General features: G+C 34.0%; 1 non-coding gene across 1 annotated transcript; it reads left to right on the top strand.

Annotated features, from left to right (window-relative positions):
• The first annotated feature begins 10940 nt into the window (after positions 1-10940).
• On the top strand, positions 10941-11047 carry LOC139887269 (small nucleolar RNA R71). Its single transcript, XR_011773107.1, has one exon. It is a non-coding gene; the product is annotated as a small nucleolar RNA R71 (small nucleolar RNA).
• Positions 11048-20948: the final 9901 nt, after the last annotated feature.

The following is a 20948-nucleotide window of genomic DNA, read 5'->3' as shown; positions in this document are numbered from 1 at the left end:
GGATATACTTAAACCTTGCTACAACACTTATAGGCAGTGTACCTAATCGTATTATAGTATAGCTTTTAGTAAGTCCGGTTCGTTCCACAGGGAAAGCTCGAAAAGTAAAACGTACAATAAAAAGAAAAATATATAAATATATAAATATTAAGTAGTAGTATTATAAATATATAAAAGGGGGTTTTTTTTTACCGTTTAATGACCGGTTTGTCGATTTTTAAAACTTAAAAACAGTTAAATCCTAAAACAAAATATTAAAAATAACTTAAAACTTAATTTAAAAAGTAAAGTAAATAACGATAATTTAAATGACAGAAATTAAAGTGCGAGAATTAAAATGCGTAAATTAGAAGTGCAATTAAATATGAAATTAAAGGGATTATGCTTATTTAAACTTCCATAATCATGATGTTCGGCGTATTAATTTTAGTTTTTTATCCAATGGGTTAATTGTCCTTTGTCCTGGATTATTCAAGATGTCCATACGGTTTTGTCCATAATGGTCCAACGGGCATAATTATAAATGCGAGGTTCTTCGTCAAATAGTCCTTATGTCCGAAGTTAAATATTCCAACTAATTGGGGACTTAAACTGTAACAAGGTCTTAATTCTTTGTTTTAATGAATACACCGGGTTAACAACTGCGTGTATTCCAAGGTTTTAATACTTTGTTAACAATTACACCAATTACCCTTGAATGTAATCCACCCCTGTTTCAACTATTCTAGTGGCCAATAATTCACCCCCCGTTTCCGGTCAAATGAACAATAATATGTACTTATAAATATCCCGCCACCCGTATCCGAATAGGCGTAAATGGATATTTATAGATACACAAAATTATAACCTTTATATAAAATTAACGAGGTATCGTTAATTAAATATAAAGCCCATTAAAAACCCATAGTTTAATTTCCACAAGTGTCGTTCTTTTGTCCAAACCCCAATTATGGTCCAAAGTCCAATTACCCCATTTTTAGTGTTTAGCCTTACATCATGATTACTTCGGTATTAAATAAGCATAATAACGGCTTAGCTACTAGACATTAATGAAAATAATATAGACATAACTTACAGTGATTAATAATATAGAGTAATATTATACGGGCAGAATTTGGACTTATACACTCAAAACAATCCTTAACATAACCTTATTATTATTATTAATTAAAATTAAAATTATAAATATTTATTTATATCATATGTTTGAGACAGAGAGAGATAGATATTATGGTGTACATCAAACTGAATCACGAAACTCGCTTTATATAGAATGTGGCCTGGAAAAACCCCTCATGCGAGTCGCATGATAATGGGCATAAGGCCATGCGACTCGCATGGCCATGAATTCCAGCTCAGGATCTTTTGGCAGCTAGCTTGTCGACATAATTATTAAATATAAATAAAATATAAATAATTTTAATAATTATTTATATATTATATTATATTTATATGCATAGTTGAGTAGATATTTTTAGTCCGTTGCGTCGGGCGTTTCTTCTAGGCTCGGGTCTCGGTTCCGGATTTTCGGACGTCCTCGCGTACTATTTTAAATCGTGTACTTTGTGTCTTGTAACTTGTACTCTTGTCATTTTGAGACGTTCCTCATCAATAATTTGAACCTTTTTGATTGAATCTTGTACTTTTTAGCTCTTTGGACCTTTTTGTCTTTAATTTGTCGAATCTGCCTTTTGTCTTCTCTTTTTAATATTTAAACGAATAGTGCTTGTAATTTGAACAATATCAACTAAAATCTTGTCTTTCTTGGGGAATAATGCTATAAAATATGTGTTCATTTTTGGCATTATCAATATTCCCACACTTAAGCGTTGCTTGTCCTCAAGCAATATAGTCTTGAAACACTTGAATCACTTCTTTATTCTTCACACTTTGTACATCAGTGACTTCAATACAGCGGTATAAACAATGATAGTAACGATGTGGTTAAAGGTGGGTGTGTCTTTTATAGTTTCCTCGGGTTTAGGTCAACGACACTGGCAATCAAATAGCCGATTTACTTTCGGTTTCCAAAGCAAAGTGCACATTTGAAAGGCGGTTTACAGTCCCACATGACTATAAAAATTTAGATCCTTAAGGAAATTGGATCTTTATGAAAACATTTGATCTTTTAAAAATTCAAGCTAGATTTTACCCTAGACAAGTTTTCTGATTTGATCCATCATCGGTGTTGCAAAATATATTTGTGGATCAATATTTTGGCTAAAAACTTTTAGGCTCGTGTAATCCACTGCTATCCCGGTATCGAATAGCACACATCCAGTTCACTTGTTCCGTATATTACCTTTCGGTAAACTACCGTCCGGTTGTAAAGGAAAGCGATGAACAAGAAACTGTTAAGGCAATGTCCAATGACATGCAGATGATTATGGTCTTTTTAAACGTGTCGGATGCTAGAACTATCCTTGGTAGGAGCGATAGTAAAGATCATAATCATCCTATGATTTTTCAGTCTGGCACAAGGTCCTGTCTCCGACCATGCTATGCAACCACCGTTCTTACGGTTGACACCCGATTTGGTTCAGGTGACCTAATGAATTCCAGGTGAATTCCTAGGATTTTACGTTCAATGGTAATGAACGCATTGAAAATGGATTTTCAGAAAACAAATCGGTTTGTATTTTTGATCAAAATATTTTCTCGTTCAAGATCGAGTTTAGATATCATTGAATTCCATGAGTTGTAATTCTCAATCTTTAATGTCAATCTCAAGGATTGAGTAATATCAGTCTTAAAAGCTGATTTTTAATCTTTTAAGGAGATTATCCTTTTCTGGGGATCTGATTCATTAGTCTTATCAAGCTAATTTGCACGGTGCCCCCCCCATTGTACGAGATAAATCCTTCTCATGGTTAGGATAAATCTGACCACTTGGCGACCCTGTTTGATGCTGAGGTCCGTGGATTTCCAGCCAATTTTAGTGATGACTTTTCTAGATTTTTCGTCAACCTACAGCTGGTCTGGACGACAACTTCATGACCTAAATCAAGAAGCGCGTGTCTTTTTCGGAAGACTTTACTTCCTTTAAATGATGGAATTGATTCATCGTGTAGATCCATCTTTTCTTTTCTTTCTTCGGGTAAAACAGTTGATTATCGTCCAAAAAGTATTTTCAATTGTTTGTACAAAAATATGTGATATATGTTGAATAACTTGGTAAAAATTTCCCACACTTGGCTTTTATTTATATTTTTCTTTGCCTTTTTCTCCTCTATTCCATTCTTAAATGAATTCTAACATTTTGGTTGTTTCGCAATTTATGTCCTTTCCGAGGTAACGATAATTTCGGCTCAATGACCTAGTTTTCATCGTTCATAAATATGTACAAACATGATTTTGAATTCATTTTGTTGAAAATTTTGAAAAATTTACTAGAAGTGGGTAGTCAGTATATAAGACTAGGGTTGTTCCTTGTTATCAGAGAGCACTAGATTCTAATACAACTACTGCGTTACTAGTATTTTTAATGGTAACCAAGTGTTTAAATCAAAAAAATTTTTAAAAATCTGAAAGAATTTAACCCCTTCCCACACTTAAGATCTTGCAATGCCCTCATTTGCAAGAAATCAGAAACAATTTAAATTATTGAGGGTGATTAGCGTAGAAAGATGATTAAATTTTACCAAAGCTTCCAAACATATTGGCGTTTGTTTGTTGAATGATAAATGGTGCACTTCATTTGTTCATTCCGTCTGTTATCACATCACATATGTTTTTCATCTTGTCGTTAAAATTAGTTACTTTTGCTGAACTTAATGCCAGTCTTTGAAAATGCGTTGTTTTACCCTGTTGTGTACATAAGATAAACTACAAACATATATACATATTTTTTTTTTATAAAACCTTTAACTTATAAAACAAATATTAATTAATTTTAAAAATTTGTTTCTTTTAAGAATGAGGACGTTTCGGAACGATGCCCTAGTCCGCCCCTCGACAAAATTTTAAAATTTGTCATTTTCAAGCAATTGTTTTAAAAGCTTAGATTTTTTGATTTTTTTTTGTTTTTTTTTTGGCATACTTTAAATCAATAAGATTAAAAATAATGATAATAAAAATTCTCGTCCCGCCCTCGGGTAAAGCAATTTCGACTCAACGGTCTAGTCTTCAACTCATGACGAATTTTGAAAATCATATTTTTAACTTAAAGAGATAAAGTAAATTTTTGTTTTTAAATTCACACAACTTAAATTTAAAATGCAATAAATTAAAAATTATTATTTTAAAAATTAAAGATGCAATATAACATTGATATTTTTAAACTTATATTAATTTTTATAAACTTATATTGAATATTAATTTAAAATATTTAAAAACTTAAAGATATTTATATTATAAGATTTATAATATTAATATTTATATATATTAGTTTTAAAACAAAGTAAAAACAAAATTAAAAATCTTTTTGGTCTTTTATCCCACTTTAATCAATCAAATATTATCAAAAATATACGCCCCTCTTTTTGGGTAAAGTAATTTAGTTTTCTAGCCTAATTTTACTCATGACGAATTTTTGGAATATTTTGGTTTGATTGATTAAAGATATTTATACCTTATGAATAAACGGTAAGCTTCGCAGTGATGTAATAAATTTTTGGACGATATCAATAATTTCGGCTTATGCCTAATTTTATTGAATACCAATTTAATACTCTATAGCGAACGATTTAGCGTTTTAGTTTCAAAAGGTTAAAAGCAATAAAAATAAAAAAAACTGTACATACTTACCTGATAGATGGAATTCTTAATGACCTGCTTTAGATGACTCATATGAGAGTCTTTCGATTTCATTTTCCATTGCTACATAAGCGTATCCACGAGCGTTTAGTAACTTTTCTTCTGAACATACGTACGGTCCTTCTCTGCATAGCGTAACGAACTCGGTATTGGAATGTGTTTGATTGTTCGAACATTTTCCTTCATGGGACCATTTTCCGCATTTGTAACACTTTTCAAGGTGTCGTGCTCTTCTTTTTGCTGCGGATTTTGATTTTCCTTTACCAAAATGCATCTTATTATAATCGTTCCTTAATTCTTTTCTTTCTATGTCCATTCTTTCTCTTATTACGGATACTAGTTCACTCGGGAGTTCGTCATTATTACTTTTAGCAATCATGTCATGTAGTAGTAAACCATGGTTCAGATCAAAGGAATTCTTCATCTTGAAAAACCTAAAAAAATAAAAATTCAGAATGGGAGGAGAAGACTAGTTCTTTAGGGTCTGCTAGGGAAAGACCAATCGGGTTCCATTTTCGAAAAGTATACGAAAACAGACAATCTAACTCTAACAGATATTCATATAATCCTTAAAAAGACTCGATTCTCCCCACACTTAGTTAGCTGTGGTATCAAATTTGTGATTAGCTTCATCTTCATTCTTGAATTTTGTTCTAAGCCAATTCATGACTTCTCCTCTAAAATTTATATATTCAACTAACATCCCTCTTTCTCTAGGTGATGAATTGAATATTAATCGATTACATAACTCAAAATTCCCCCTATTTCTAGCATCTAGAATCCGGTGATAAAGTATCTTCGTTGAACTTTTAATAATGGGTTTATCTGATTTCTTATCATCATCGGGGTTCTTTGTTATCGATTCCTTAACAGGTGTTTCTTTATCTTTCCCACACTTAGGCAGTTCTATTGGTTCAACAGTTTTGGTTGGTGGAGGTCTAAACTTTTTGTTCACAAAGGTGACTGATTCATCTCCATCCCTAAGTGTTATTCTACCAATTCTTACATCAATAGACGCGTCGGTTGTTGCTAAAAATGGGCGACCTAAAATTAGAGGAATATTGAGGTCTTCCTCCATATTAATAACTATGAAGTTTGCAACAAAGGTCAGACTTCCCACTTTAACAATCAAGTTGTTTGCTATTCCAACCGGGTGTTTAATGGTTTGGTCGAATACTTGAACTTTTAGTTTGGTTGGTTTTAATTTACCTGCACCTAATCTTTTGTGTAAGGAAAGTGGCATAACATTTGCACTTGCTCCTAAATCTGCGAGTCCATTATACACAACACCATCTTTAAGTAAACAAGAAATGATAAATTCACCTGGATCTCTTACCTTGGTAGGAACAGTTGGTTTGTTAACCTTATCCGGGTGATCTTTTCTCGGTTCTTCTACTTCTTGTTTTCCTTTGTTTCTTAGAGTAGGTGGTTTGTATAGAAATTCTTCTTCATCACTCCAGTTTGAAGCTTCCTCTTCTTCAGATTTTGACTTTTCATATGTTGTTGATAACATATTTATGGTTTCATTCTGAGGATTTTCTTTGGTAATGAAATTATGACTAACTTCATTGTCAACTTCCATCGGACCGTGTATGTAATGTTTAACTCTGTGACCATTAACCTTAAATTCAACTCCATTTGAATCCATCAACTCTATTGTTCCATATGGGAAAACTCTTTTGACTGTGAATGGTCCAGACCATCTTGATTTCAATTTTCCAGGAAATAGCTTGAATCGTGAATTGAAAAGAAGAACTCGGTCTCCTTCTCTAAAATCTTTACAACTTCTGATTCTTTTATCATGCCATCTCTTCGTTCTTTCCTTATAGATTAATGAATTTTCATAAGCTTCATTCCTTAATTCTTCTAATTCGTTAAGTTGACTTAATCGTAGACGTCCGGCTTCATGTAAATCAAGATTACATGTCTTCATAAGCTTCGGATTTGATCCTACGGTTTTCTCTAGAATTCTCTTTAATGCTCGGTTAGTATTTTCAACTTGTCCACTTGTTTGTGGATGATAAGCGGTTGAGATTTTATGAGTTACTCCATAACGTTTGAGAACTTTCTCAAGTTGATTATTACAGAAATGAGTTCCCCGATCACTTATTAAAGCTTTCGGTGCTCCAAACCTTGCAAAAAGACGTTTTAAGAAATTGACTACAACTCGTGCATCGTTAGTTGGGAGAGCTTGTGCTTCCGCCCATTTAGATACATAATCAATGGCAACGAGAATGTAGCGATTATTATGAGATTTTGGAAATGGACCCATAAAGTCAATACCCCAAATGTCAAATACTTCACATACTTGAATGACATTTTGTGGCATTTCATCACGTTGACTTATTTTTCCGGCCCTTTGACATGCATCACAGGATTTGCAAAGAAGGTGTGCGTCTTTGAAAATTGTAGGCCAATAGAATCCAGCATCGTAAACTTTTCTTGCTGTGAGTTGAGGCCCATAATGCCCTCCTGTTGGTCCTGTGTGACAATGGTTTAAGATTTGATTGGCTTCTTCTCCGAATACACATCGGCGTATTATTCCATCGGGACATCTTTTGAACAAATGTGGATCTTCCCAGAAATAGTGTTTTATATCACTGAAGAATTTCTTTCGTTTTTGGTACGACAACCCTTTTTCAAGGAATCCACATACTAAGTAGTTTGCAAAGTCAGCAAACCATGGAATTTCACTATAATCTATCTTCAATAGATATTCATCAGGAAAGTTATCTTGAATGGCCGATTCATTTAGAACTTCTAAATCGGGGTTTTCAAGACGAGAAAGATGATCGGCTGCGAGATTTTCTGCTCCCTTTTTGTCTCGAATTTCAATATCGAATTCTTGTAAGAGTAAGATCCAACGAATTAATCGTGGTTTGGCATCTTGTTTCGAAAATAAGTATCTAAGAGCAGAATGATCGGTATAGACTATTGTTTTAGATAGAACGAGATATGAACGAAATTTGTCAAAAGCAAAGACAATAGCAAGGAGTTCTTTTTCAGTAGTTGTGTAATTCGTTTGTGCTCCTTGTAATGTCTTACTGGCGTAGTAAATAGGTTGAAATCGTTTTTCAATCCTTTGTCCTAAAACGGCTCCCATTGCAAAATCACTTGCATCGCACATGAGTTCAAATGGTAGATTCCAATTTGGCGTTATCATGATCGGCGCATTAGTGAGTTTCTCTTTAAGAATATTAAAAGATTTGATGCATTCATCCGAAAAGATGAATGGAGCATCCTTCTCTAGGAGTTTATTCATAGGAGTGGCAATTTTAGAAAAATCTTTTATGAAACGTCGGTAGAAACCGGCATGCCCTAGAAAACTCCTAACTCCTCTAACATTGGTGGGATGTGGAAGTTTAGCAATTACATCTACTTTAGCTCTATCCACTTCAATTCCTTTCTTTGAAATTTTATGACCAAGAACGATGCCTTCTTTAACCATGAAATGGCATTTCTCCCAATTAAGAACTAAATTTGATTTTTCGCATCTAATAAGCATTCGTTCAAGATTAACTAGACATGATTCAAATGTATCACCGAAAACTGAAAAGTCATCCATGAAAACTTCCATGCATTCTGCTATCATGTCGTGAAAAATCGCCATCATGCACCTTTGAAAGGTTGCAGGGGCGTTGCAAAGTCCAAATGGCATTCGTTTGTAAGCAAAAGTACCATAAGGGCACGTGAAAGTGGTTTTCTCTTGATCTTCGGGTGCTATTGGAATTTGAAAGTATCCGGAAAAACCATCTAGAAAACAATAGTAACTGTTTCCGGCTAACCTTTCCAACATTTGATCAATGAAAGGTAATGGAAAGTGATCTTTTCTGGTGTCGTCATTTAATTTTCTATAATCAATACACACACGCCATCCCGTTACAGTCCTAGTAGGAATAAGCTCATCTTTTTCATTTGTGATGACAGTCATGCCACCCTTCTTAGGTACGCATTGAACTGGGCTTACCCATTGACTATCGGAAATTGGATAAATTAAACCTGCATCTAGCAGTTTAATTATCTCCTTTTTAACAACATCTTGCATATTAGGATTGAGTCTTCGTTGGCGTTGCACATACGTTTTATGACCTTCTTCCAAAAGGATTTTATGAGTGCAATACGAAGGACTTATGCCTTTGATGTCATGAATCTTCCATGCAATAGCTGGTTTATGAGCTTTAAGCACAGAAATGAGTCGAGATTTTTCATCGTTTGTGAGAGAAGACGATATTATTACAGGTAATTCAGATTCACCATGTAAATAAGCGTATTCCAAATGGGTTGGAAGTGGCTTTAACTCTAAAGTTGGTGGTTCTTCTATCGATGATTTATATCGATATCGGTCTTCCTCTTTTAACATTTGAAGTTCTTCTGTTGTTGGTTCATATCCATTATCCATAAGTGTAGCTAACATTTCAGCTTCATCAATTGGTTCAGTTCCTTCTCCTACCGAACATTCTCCCGTTCCTTGTAATTCTGGAAATTCTTCTAACAATTCAGCATATGAATCTATAGTTTGAATATAATAGCATGTATCATCTGCAGATTGCGGTTGTTGCATGGCTCTATCCACTGAAAAGGTAACACTCTCGTCCTCTATACTTAGGGTCAGTTTCTTATTGAACACGTCTATTATTGCTTTAGCCGTGTTTAAAAATGGTCTTCCTAATATGAGAGGAACTCGAGAATCTTCTTCCATGTCCAGAATAACAAAATCTACTGGAAATACTAAATTACCAACTTTAACTAGCATATTCTCCATTATCCCTCTAGGATATTTTACTGATCGATCGGCTAGTTGTATACTTATTCTTGTTGGTTTCAATTCTCCAAGGTCTAGTTTAGCGTATAGTGAATACGGCATTAAATTTATACTAGCACCTAAGTCTGCCAATGCTTCTATTGAACTAAGACTACCCAGAAAACATGGAATTGTGAAACTTCCTGGATCGGAGAGTTTTTCGGGTATCTTATTCAACAGCACTGCTGAACAATTTGCATTCATAGTGACAGCCGAGAGTTCTTCCATTTTCTTTCTATTCGTGATTAGATCTTTCAAGAATTTAGCATACCTTGGCATTCCTGAAATCACATCAATGAAAGGAAGATTTACATTTATTTGTTTAAACATATCCAAAAATTTGGATTGCTCGGCTTCAAGTCTTTCTTTTCTCATTTTACTCGGGTAAGGAAGCGGTGGTTGGTATGGTTTAACATAAGGTTTTGCCTTAACTGGGTTATCTTCATTAACCTTTTCAACTACCGGTTCTTTTTCTTTTTCTTGCTCGGATTGTGGTTCTTGTGGAGTAGGAATAGAATCATCTGAATTTACAGGTATTTCAGGTGGTTTAAGTGTAATACCACTTCTTGTGGTAATGGCTTTAGCTGTTTCATTCCTGGGGTTAGCATTTGTATCACTCGGTAAACTTCCCGGTTTTCTTTCACCTATCAACCTTGCTAGGTTGCTCACTTCTTGTTCCAAATTTTGAATCGAAGCTTGTTGATTCCTAAATGCTTGAGCATTTTGTTCATTGGTTTGTTTTTGTGATGTGAAAAACTGAGTTTGAGATTCAACTAGCTTTGAAATCATATCTTCTAAATTTGGCTTTTTCTCATCGGTTTGTGGTGGTTTAATCAGAAAAATAGGTCTTTGCTGATTGTAAGTATTGTTAGATACTTGTTGATTGCTAGGACCTTGTTGGTTGTTGTATGGAACATTTCGGTTATAATTCTGGTTTTGATTGTAGTTTGGTCTTGGCGGTTGATAATTATTCTGATAATTATTTCCAAGCCTTTGGTTCATGTACGAAACATTCTCTCTTTGTTCCATTGTTTGTTCAATACTGAGACAATCTTTTGTCAAATGTGGTCCTCCACACTGCTCACAACTAATTCGTATAGCATGAATATCTTTAGTCATCTTTTCCATTCGTCTCTCGAAAGCATCTATCTTTGCAGAAATGGAATCTAAGTCATGGCTATAATCGGCTCTAGCTGCTTTAGATGATCTAACGATATCTTTTTCTTGGTGCCACTCATGTGAGTGGGAAGCAGTGTTATCAATGATTTTGTAAGCTTCAGTTGCGGTTTTCTTCATTATGGAACCACCGGCTGCTATGTCGATATCTTTCCTTGTAGTGATGTCATAACCTTGGTAGAATATTTGCACTATTTGATAAGTATCTAAACCATGTTGCGGACATCCTCTTAACAACTTTCCAAATCTCGTCCATGCCTCATATAGAGTTTCATTTGGCTTTTGTGTGAACGTAACAATTTCTCCTTGAAGTCTTACGGCTTTGGATGCCGGAAAGAATTGTTTAAGAAATTTTTCAACTAAAACATCCCATGTATCAATCGCCCCTTCAGGTAATGATTCCAACCAATCTTTGGCTTCTCCCTTTAAAGTCCAGGGAAATAACATGAGATAAATTTGTTCGTCTTCCACTTCTCGGATTTTGAATAGTGTACAAATTCTATTGAACGTACGAAGATGTTCGTTCGGATCTTCATTCGGCGCACCACTGAATTGGCATTGGTTAGTCACCATGTGTAGAATTTGTCCTTTGATTTCATAATCTGGTGCATTAACGTTTGGTTGAGTAATTGCATGACCTTGGCCAGTACGTTTAGCTCTCATTCGGTCTTCCATACTTAAAGGTTCTAGATTTTCCATGATTGGAAGTGTTGTATCCGAATCACTAGAGGTTTCTGATTTAATGGTTTCTTCCTCAACAATCTCTGTTTGAATAATTGGAGGTTCCGGAGGAATAATTAGTGGATCAGGGTCTTGGAATTGTCCCTGGGTATTCTCCGGATTCTCAATTGTGATGTTTGTTTCAAAAACTGGATTATCGGAAATTTGAGTTTGAGTATTTGGTTGACTAGATGGCGAGTTTAAAGAAAAATCAACGGCGGCAATATTTGTTAAACGATGTCTTGATCGAGTTACAGGTGGCGAACGTATGACCGGCGGCGAACGTTTTGCTCGGTGCATTCACAGAATATCCTATTAGTTATAAAAATAATAAGAAAAACTTATATAAGCTATCCAATTAATAGACTTTTCTGATTTTTGCCCACGTTTCAAATAGCCAAAAGATGCAGCAGAGGGGCAGGATTCGTTTGATCTCAATATAATTGAGGACTGTTTGGCTCCAACAACCCGTTCCACGTACAAATCCAACTATTACTACGAACCAGAAAAATGTCAACGTCTATTAATTTAACCACTTAGATAATTTTTCTTTCCGTTTAAGAAATATTAGATAAGAAGTAGATAAAATTCTATGTCCTATAACTAGAGTGTCGAGAAATAAGGAAGAAATAGATTGCGCGTCGAAAAGTGTCGAAAAATAAAAAGGCGAAGAGCGGCTTAAAAGACTTTTAAAACACTCAACTAATCGATCCTTATTACGACTATTATCTTAAAATTAAAATTGCAAATGGAGATCACTAATTGGAATTGTAATTGATACATAGGTAAACGGCGTCGAAAAATAAGAAAATAGCAAGAAAAATAGCGTCGCAAAATTCTAAAGCACCTAATACTTAATCTAAGGAATAAGCACTTAAGGGATTTTACGGCAATCCTAAAGATTCTAGAAATAAAAATAAAACTATGGCAAGAAACTAGACTTAAAACTGATTACGAACGAATAAAAATAAAAATTACGCTAAAAACAACTAAAAGATACAAAATATAAAAGTTATAAAAATATTAGATTTTATAAAAATATTATTTTTATATTTTTTTAATAGAAGTATTAAGTTTATAAAATATAAAACTAGATTTTAAGTAATATAAATAAAATAAACTAAAAACTTAAATATAATAATAATAATAGTTTAGGGTTTTAGAATTAATAATAATAAAATACGTAATTAATGCAAGTTTAGGGTAAAAAGGTGACCTGGTCAGTCTCACCATGCGAGTCGCATGGGCCACGGCAGAAGGTCATGCGAGTCGCATGACCTGTCTTGCAGGTTCAAATCAGGGAGGTCAAATACAGGTTCAAACGTATTTTTATTATTTATTTTATTTTCTGTTTTAATAATATGATATTTATATATAATTAAAATAAACTTAATTTTAAAAACTAAAAAAAATAAAAATACTTATAATTTTATAACTAATAACTTAAAAATAGATTTTAATGAAATTTTTTTTTTTTTTTCGTTTTTATAGTTTTTTAATTTTTATATTTTTTCAAAATTTAAACAAAAATATATATTTAATACAAAAACTAATTAAAACTTAAAAAATTTTATATATATTTTGACATTTCGCTTCGGCGTTCCCCGGCAGCGGCGCCAAAAATACTTGATGTCGAAGCGGGTGTATACGAAATAGTATTATTTTTAGTGCTAAATACTATTAAATATGCTACAATTTTACACAAGTTATTTATTTATTTATCGAGTGGGATATACTTAAACCTTGCTACAACACTTATAGGCAGTGTACCTAATCGTATTATAGTATAGCTTTTAGTAAGTCTGGTTCGTTCCACAGGGAAAGCTCGAAAAGTAAAACGTACAATAAAAAGAAAAATATATAAATATATAAATATTAAGTAGTAGTATTATAAATATATAAAAGGGGGGTTTTTTTTACCGTTTAATGACCGGTTTGTCGATTTTTAAAACTTAAAAACAGTTAAATCCTAAAACAAAATATTAAAAATAACTTAAAACTTAATTTAAAAAGTAAAGTAAATAACGATAATTTAAATGACAGAAATTAAAGTGCGAGAATTAAAATGCGTAAATTAGAAGTGCAATTAAATATGAAATTAAAGGGATTATGCTTATTTAAACTTCCATAATCATGATGTTCGGCGTATTAATTTTAGTTTTTTATCCGATGGGTTAATTGTCCTTTGTCCTGGATTATTCAAGATGTCCATACGGTTTTGTCCATAATGGTCCAACGGGCATAATTATAAATGCGAGGTTCTTTGTCAAATAGTCCTTATGTCCGAAGTTAAATATTCCAACTAATTGGGGACTTAAACTGTAACAAGGTCTTAATTCTTTGTTTTAATGAATACACCGGGTTAACAACTGCGTGTATTCCAAGGTTTTAATACTTTGTTAACAATTACACCAATTACCCTTGAATGTAATCCACCCCTGTTTCAACTATTCTAGTGGCCAATAATTCACCCCCCGTTTTCGGTCAAATGAACAATAATATGTACTTATAAATATCCCGCCACTCGTATCTGAATAGGCGTAAATGGATATTTATAGATACACAAAATTATAACCTTTATATAAAATTAACGAGGTATCGTTAATTAAATATAAAGCCCATTAAAAACCCATAGTTTAATTTCCACAAGTGTCGTTCTTTTGTCCAAACCCCAATTATGGTCCAAAGTCCAATTACCCCATTTTTAGTGTTTAGCCTTACATCATGATTACTTCGGTATTAAATAAGCATAATAACGGCTTAGCTACTAGACATTAATGAAAATAATATAGACATAACTTACAGTGATTAATAATATAGAGTAATATTATACGGGCAGAATTTGGACTTATACACTCAAAACAATCCTTAACATAACCTTATTATTATTATTAATTAAAATTAAAATTATAAATATTTATTTATATCATATGTTTGAGACAGAGAGAGATAGATATTATGGTGTACATCAAACTGAATCACGAAACTCGCTTTATATAGAATGTGGCCTGGAAAAACCCCTCATGCGAGTCGCATGATAATGGGCATAAGGCCATGCGACTCGCATGGCCATGAATTCCAGCTCAGGATCTTCTGGCAGCTAGCTTGTCGACATAATTATTAAATATAAATAAAATATAAATAATTTTAATAATTATTTATATATTATATTATATTTATATGCATAGTTGAGTAGATATTTTTAGTCCGTTGCGTCGGGCGTTTCTTCTAGGCTCGGGTCTCGGTTCCGGATTTTCGGACGTCCTCGCGTACTATTTTAAATCGTGTACTTTGTGTCTTGTAACTTGTACTCTTGTCATTTTGAGACGTTCCTCATCAATAATTTGAACCTTTTTGATTGAATCTTGTACTTTTTAGCTCTTTGGACCTTTTTGTCTTTAATTTGTCGAATCTGCCTTTTGTCTTCTCTTTTTAATATTTAAACGAATAGTGCTTGTAATTTGAACAATATCAACTAAAATCTTGTCTTTCTTGGGGAATAATGCTATAAAATATGTGTTCATTTTTGGCATTATCAGTAATACTCATACAGTTAGGTAAATGCTTCGGTTAAAGTAGCAAAGGATAATCTGAAATCCTTCGTATGCTCAAGGATGGAGCAAGGTTTGGTGATGTGTGTGTTATGAGATACAAGACGGGTGAACCTCGTCTCTCTTTTACGAGATGGTGGTGTAAAAGGTGAGTAATGCAATTGTTATGGTAACATAGTTCACTCTTTTACCAAGAGGATAAACTTAGGTGTATTGTCGGTCGGACAAATTCGGGTACAATGGGTCGAATGAACCCACTGGTTGGAAAAGTCTACCCTGCGAGTAGTGGCATTCTTGATATACGAGGTACGAGTTATGTTGGCGTTAAGTCGTTGCTTAATTGATGCCAACGGAGGAAAGTAAGCGTCGGTTTTATGGTGAAATGAATTCGCAAGAGATCATGAGCTATGATCGATGAGGAGATTTGTCGTATAGGTCGTTGTGTGTGCCTTGACTTTGTTTTTTGGGTCTTTGGTTGTCTAGGCTTTCTATGTCGTGGCTTTTGGGTCGTTAAACTCGTTCGAGTTAGACCCGTAGGATTTTTCGATTTTGTTGAGCATTATGGTGAAACCGATTAGGGTGTAACCGGAGTGTAGTTGTACGTTTGACGATATTAACATGCTAGGAGGTATATACATGTTAATTGGTGGTCTGATTTGTTGGCTTGGATACGATATGGCGAGTGTGGTACGCTCTTGACGGCCACTATTTCCTTCTATGACTTTCGGGTGTATGCGTGGTATGCCATTAGAGAGGCATTTTTGTTAACCACGATTACGTTCGATGCGGTGCGTGTAGCGAGTGTTCATAGACTTGATGTGAGAAGGTAACCGTGACGATGGTTAGGACGAAGTGGGAATAGTATAAGCCTTGGTGTTTCCAAGCATCCCCTTAGCGATGAGTTGAAAGGCTAATAGGCTAGTTATGCGACCTAGAAGGAATCGTGTTTAGTGGGTTTGTGCAATGTTACGATTTTGCGAAATATTATCACCTTGGCGGTGAGTGTACATGGTTAGAATCCTAAGTGGGGGAGTAAGTACCGGGATTTCGGAATAATCCCTATCTAGTAGTCATGATGGGTGAACGGGTATCGCTTATTTAGGAAAGGAAGACTTTGATGGTCTTTGGAGAAGTCCCAAGTTGGACTTTGAAATGAATTGTGAAGGATATTTTGTGACGTGAGTTGGAATGGCGAAGTTCCCAAATGGCGGATACGAGAGATTTTCGTAAGGCGTCGGGATGATTCTTGAATACACCACGATTGAAGGGCACGACGACGATAATTGTCGTAAATTTTTCTACTTTTAGGACGATTGTGAGGTGTATGGTATGAGTTTGGATACTCGGCGTAGGAACGAACGTTTGCGGTTGTTTTGTTTCGTGTATTGATTACCCGATATCATTGAAAATGATGGAATAGTGAGGCCGTTAGAAGAATGTTATGAAGTTTCACGGTGTACTTCCGAGTGAGTGGTGGAAATTTTGATTAAAGGGAAGTATAGAGTACGATCGTTGTGATATGATGCGTTAGTGTACGAAGCGGGAATTCGGATGCGTGATTTACTATATGTGTGACTCCGCGTTGAAAACAGAAATGTTCGAGAGAGAAGTGCTTAACTTCTAGTGTTGACCAGGATCACGAGGACGTGATCGAATTTAAGTGGGGGAGAGTTGTAACATCCCTTTTTTCGCGTATGAAGTCCAAAGGTGCGTATTCGATCTTTATTGTGTTTGACTCTATCCATGTTTGTTTAATCTAGTCATAAAATGAACAAGGGCCTGAAAACCAAAATTTACGGCCGCAATTTATGGCCTTACGGCCGCAACTTATGAGCAGGGAGACATGTTGCTGAAAACAGCCAAGTTACGGCCATAATATTGGGGATTACGGCCATAATATTGGGGATTACGGCCGCAATTTTGTAGATTACGGCCGTAATATTTGGTGCTGACAGGTTACGAATTTAACCTTAAATTTGGGGTTTTTAAGGGGCTAAATGGTCTTTTCAACATGTTGGACGGTTTGGAGAACTTGAAAACTGATCAAACCTTATCCTATCCTCATTTACCACATCTTCTTCCACCTAAATCAAATCTAGAGAGAGAGATAGGATTTTAGTGAGAGAAAGCTCACTTTGGAGAAGAAGAAGAAGGAATCTCGCCCGAACCCAAGCTTTAAAGTTGTTCCTTGCGTCTCTAGCTACATTTTGATGGTATTGGTAAGTCCTAACCCTATGTTTTGAGTTTTAATTGGTTTATGGCTAGGGTTTTGGTTACTAGAGACTTGTATGACCCATTTGAGGGTAAAATGGGTGAATTTGGGTTATGTTGATGTAAAGAAACCCTAATAGCTATAATCTAAGGTTTGGTCTCATGAATTGAGATTTGTAAGTGTTAATTATGTTGGTAGGCATTAACACACTTGTTTATTGTTGAAAGAATTGTAAGTGGGTCAATTATGTAATATTGACCTAGTTTGGGTTAAATTGGTGTAAGATAACCCAAATGGTGTTAACCTAGCGTTTGTTCATGTATTTGGAGTTTTGTAAGTGTTAAATTGAGTTGCTAGTCACTAGCACTCTTATAAATGATGAAAGAATTGAAAATGAGTCAAATGAGTCAAGGTTGACCTAATGGGGTGAAATGGGTACGAAATATCCTAAGTTTATGCTAGTTGAAGTTAGTAGACTTTAATCACTAGCTCTTAGTGATTAATGATGAGTCTTGGTTTTAAATGGGCGGTTTTGGTGTAAATGGGTCATTTATGGCAAATGGGTCATTAAATGCACTTTAGTAAATGGTTGTGTTTAGTCCAACGAATTTGTATGTTAATTATATAAATAATGTAATAGGTACATTGCATTGAAGGTTGCAAGCTTGAATTCTAAATTTACCGAAGGCGTTAAGGTGAGTGGGATATTTATGCATGTATGTATATAGTATATTTATTTGTACGCTATGGCATGATCCACAGAGCCGGAAGTGCCATACTGTGTGAGTGTGCTATGATGTGAACCACGGAGCTGGTGGCATCATGGTACATGTGTTGCAGTGTGAACCATGGAGCCGGTAACACTTTAGCATGAGTGTTGAGGTGTGAACCACGGAGCCGGTATCGCCTCAACGAAAGTATGACTCAAGTTGTGATGTGAACCTCGGAGCCGGTAGCATCAAAGTGTGAACCACAGAGCCGGTTGCACTATAAAATGAGGTGTGAACCACGGAGCCGGTAACACCGAAGTGTGAACCATGGAGCCGGTAGTACTATAAAAGTGTAACACCGACCATTTTTTTTTAAACACAACGGAAGACTTTATTAGCAAACACACTATACGGCACGCCATTACCTTAATCCGAGTAATTAAGTTTAAGTTTACACAACGGTGTTACGTTATTACAAAGCATGATTTATACAAAAGTCCACATCAGAGTTGGGTTGTCAAACATGTCTTCTGCAACAACACCCATCCCTACTAGCAGTACCTAAACCTGCAAGGGGAGAATATGTGGGGATTTAGCGCACCGCTAAGTGAATGGAATCTATCTAACAGATATAGCTTAAGCCACACACAAGCTCTATACTAACAACAACACTTGCTAACTACCAACTAGCATACAATAAGACAATACGAGGATCGGCGGCTTGTACGAGCACACGTTTAACAACCGGTCCTAATCCTCCCGGACGAAGTCATCAACAGTTGGTCCCATCACGATGATCGACTCCAAGTAATGTCCTTAAATGAGCTAATGCACAGTGGAAGACATAATTCGTACCTGAGAATAACATGCTTTAAAACGTCAACATAAAGTTGGTGAGATATATAGGTTTGATGCTAGCAGCGTAATAACAATGGACCACAAGATTTTAAGTTTATACATAATACACTCCTCGTGTATAGAAAAGCAGTTGAGCACTTGGTAACCATACTTAACTAAAAGTCACAGCAGCATATTCTTAAATAAACCCTACACCGTACCAAGTGTAGTAACGAGAACGAAGTACTGTGCAACCGTTAAATACTGGTCGTCCAGTCCGGTTGGGGATGTCAGCCCGATAGATCTATCAACAGGATTCGCGTTTACGCTCCTCACGTAATTTGCAGTTACCAAGTATAAAGAAATATGCCATGGTACAACTCAACCAAGAATTTAGTTTTGATTACTTGTGTCCATAACGTAAATCATTTATAAAAACAGCGCATGTATTCTCAGCCCAAAATATTTAGAGTTTAAAAGGGGACTATATACTCACCGAATGTATTTTGTAGTAAAAATACATATAACATCATTGAACACGTATAAGGTTGGCCTCGGATTCACGAACCTATATCATTCGTATATATATTAACACACGTAATTATAACCGAACACACAATATATATATATATATATATATATATATATATATATATATATATATATATATATATATATATATATATATATATATATATATATTTATTTATTATATCATTACATATCTATACTTCTACGTATATCGTATTAGTATTTATTATACATATTTTAGTAATCATGTTAATTATAAAAATAACAAATAATAATAATAATCATAATAATGATAATATTTAGTGATATTATTTAATAATAATTAAAATGATGATAATAATAATAGTACTCATATACTAATTTTTAACATAATATTAATAACAATTTATAATAACAATAACACTTAATACTAATAACATTAATAATAATAATTAATAAAAATGGTAAATTTTTAGAAATTAATAATAATAATAATATTGATAACAATAATAATAATAATAATAATAATAATAATAATAAATAATAATTTTTAATACTTATTATTAGTAATTATAGTAACATTAATGATAAATGTGATAATGATATTAATAATAACCATAATAACAATAGAAATATTAATAATAATATTAATAATAATATAAAATTAAAAGTAATAATAATAATTAAGAGTCTACCTCATATAAACAGACTCTTAAAAAGAATGTTGCCCAGGCCGGGGCTTGAACCCCCGACCTCTCGATACCCGACCCAATCACTTAACCGTTCCTCTGTCTTGTTTCATATGTCTAAACTCCAAACCAAAATCATATAAACCTGTTATTCTGTTTCCCCTATTCCTTCTTCTTCTTTATTCAATTAATCGACCAAAGAACCAAAATTATGTTAATAGACAATAACAGTTTCGTTTTAGGATTTGTTATGGAAATATATACCACTTGTATTGAGTAGTTGGATTTAACAGAATCAAAATTAAAAGTAAAAACTTGTACAGCAGCTCGTGACCCCTTCAAGAACTCAAATATCAAAATCGGGTTTAAAAGCGTTTTTAGATCACGACTTCTATACGAAAAAGGTTTTAAATTGTTCATATAATCTTCGTACATCATCAATTTAACGGATTAATTCAAAGCAAGTTCGAATTTTCGGTAAGAACAAATTGTTAACTTTATTTTATAAACCTTGACTTTTAGAAATTCGAATTCAATAAATAGATTTGGACCTTGATAATTTGTAGGCAGTTATAACGAAGGATTTCTAACAGGATACCATTAACCAATTTTGAGAATTGATAACAAATTCCAGATTTTGAAAATCGAATACAAAACAGAGGTGCGAGCTTCTGTATATATTTGTTTAATTTACAAATCAGAACAGATGAATCTGATAATAGCCAATATTAAGGAAGTAGTCGAAGGGTTCTGTTAGTTTATTTTTTTTTTTAGTTACCGTCTTTGTTTTTGGGATAGCAGATAAATACCACTAATTTGTTCGGTTTAAATAAAAATAGAGGCAGCAGACAATTAATCACATGTAAATAGAAAGAATCAGATAAAAACAAGGAAGACAGATGTTGATAAAGATATAAAGGATTACGCGTTATTATATATTTATAAATATATCCGATATATATAAATTCCCATATTGAATTCTGGTTA

Source organism: Rutidosis leptorrhynchoides, chromosome 1, assembly GCF_046630445.1.
Source record: "Rutidosis leptorrhynchoides isolate AG116_Rl617_1_P2 chromosome 1, CSIRO_AGI_Rlap_v1, whole genome shotgun sequence".
Classification (NCBI taxonomy): Eukaryota; Viridiplantae; Streptophyta; class Magnoliopsida; order Asterales; family Asteraceae; genus Rutidosis; species Rutidosis leptorrhynchoides.
The sequence above is the reverse complement of the archived record's forward strand: the minus strand, read 5'-3'. Positions and strand labels throughout refer to the sequence as shown.